Source organism: Panicum virgatum, chromosome 7K (genome assembly GCF_016808335.1).
Source record: "Panicum virgatum strain AP13 chromosome 7K, P.virgatum_v5, whole genome shotgun sequence".
Classification (NCBI taxonomy): Eukaryota; Viridiplantae; Streptophyta; class Magnoliopsida; order Poales; family Poaceae; genus Panicum; species Panicum virgatum.
Genome location: NC_053142.1, coordinates 29,740,249 through 29,742,320, shown reverse-complemented (window position 1 = coordinate 29,742,320; position 2,072 = coordinate 29,740,249). Strand labels below are relative to the sequence as shown.

Sequence of the window (2,072 nt, the reverse complement as noted above, 5' to 3'; positions counted from 1 at the left end):
CTAATTATAACTAGAAAGGTGCATGTTAGATATGCTTTTAGCAAATTTAGGTACCTCTTATATATACCATAATGCCCTTGGCTCTAGGCCCCTTTTTGTGGGGGTGAAGATCACGGAATGAAGTTTAGTCATATAGGTCCCAAAGGCTATATACTATAGCCCTATTAATAATGATACAAATAGTAATTTAGAAGTTTATATTGGTGCACTTTAATATTTTATTACAATTACATAATTTAGATTTAGATTTAGGGGTTACTTTAACTTTTAATACTGATATAGTTGGATAATTTAAATAAAATTTTGGGGGGTTTTGCATTATTTTGGCACAAGTGGGTAATTAACATGAAGATTAGGTGATTACTTTAGTTTTTTTTATAATGACAGAGGTGGATAATTTATATACATATTTAGGGAATTACTTTGATCTATTTTCATAATGGTAGATGTGTATAATTTATTAGGAGAGACAACCGATCCAATAACTATTATCATTGGAGTTTTTATAATTGAATATTTCTGATTTTTGTGAGAATTTCTAGGATCAATTTTTGTAGAGTGTCCTCCTATGATCCTAGGTGGGTTCATGTGGAGGCCTAAAATGAGCCTACAATTAGTAATAGTAAGATTGGAGACATGTAACAACCAGCTATATAAATTGCTTTTAATTGGCCAACCTGGAGAAGCTTTCCTCGTCTAAACCTCGGTCGTGTGGTCTACATATATCAGCACAGGCACGGCCACGGACACACCTCACTGGTCCATCTTTTCTCCGATAAGACTGCCCCATGCTCTGAATATCTGCTCCAGTTGCTAGGTTAGCAACCTGCATTTCTTGAAGATCGCCTTGTGAGGGTGAGCGTGAATTAGTTTCTCTGTCACTTATAGTCATAGATGACCCAGTCGATAGATGCTGCTTAGAGCTGGATTTTCTTTCTCTGTTTTAATTTGAGTTTTGGAAATAAACCATGCATTAATAAGGTCATTCTGCTGCAAAATGACGCATGCACATGTCTTATTGTTGGTCGTCTCTCACTCCTGTCCTGCAGAGATGCCGACGGTAGCCATCACGCTGGACCTGTCATGCTGCCGCCGCAGAAGCAAGATTCAGAAGATCCTCTGCTGCATCCAAGGTGCGTAGTTGCAGAAATTAAACTGACATCGACACTAGCTAGGTCGTTGATGACATCGACATCTTTCTTCCCATCAGATAAACTCCTCGATCGATGATCGTTGTCATGGTTACGACTTACGATGAGTAACCTGGGCATGAGCTACCGATACAATCGCATCAAATTTAGTCTGCTGGTTGACCCACGCACCCACTCACTCACGCGCTTGCACGCAGAGCGTTGCGGGTTCGTCTTCGAGAAGGTTGTGTACGAGAAGGAGAAGGTGCTCGTCACCGGGCCCTTCGACGCCATCGAGCTCTGCTGCAAGCTCCGGTGCAAGGCCGGCTGTTTCGTCACCAAAATCGAGATCGTGCCACCGCCACCGCCGCCGCCGCCGCCACCGCCGCCACCGCCGCCGCCGTCGCCGCCGCCGCCGCCGTCGCCGCCGCCGCCGCCGCCGCCGCCGATTCATGGCAAGTGCAAGCTGATCCCGTACCCATATCCGTACCCGTGTCCTTACCCATACCCGCAGCCGGCGTGTCCGCCCATCTGCCCTACGCCGCCGCGCCCCTGCCAGTGCCACTCCTGCAAGCCGCTGCCACCACCGCCATGCCCGTCCCCACCGGTATGCTGTCCGGTGCCTCCGCCGCCGTGCCGCCCGTGCCCGCCGCCACCATGCCCCCCGCCTCCGCCGGACTGTCCGCCCCCACCGGTATGCTGTCCGATGCCTAAGCCGCCGTGCCCGTGCCCGCCCTGGACGCCGTGCCAGTGCCACGGCTACCAGCGGGGCTTCTGCGAGGATGTCCAACCCGACGGCCCCTGCGCTATCATGTGATGCTGCTGCGGGCTGCAGGCTGGCGGCCGGGCGGCTTTGCTTGCTGCAACCAAGCTGATCGACGATCATGCATGGCGTCTACGCACATCTCTGTGAATAATTCTTCCGGTCTGTAGTAAGACCAA

At 49.5% G+C, this 2,072-nt stretch overlaps 1 long non-coding RNA gene across 1 annotated transcript; it reads left to right on the top strand.

Annotated features, from left to right (window-relative positions):
* Nucleotides 1–717: 717 nt before the first annotated feature.
* LOC120643007 lies at nt 718–1,503 on the top strand. Its single transcript, XR_005662828.1, has 3 exons — nt 718–855; nt 1,050–1,133; nt 1,349–1,503. It is a non-coding gene; the product is annotated as an uncharacterized LOC120643007 (long non-coding RNA).
* Nucleotides 1,504–2,072: the final 569 nt, after the last annotated feature.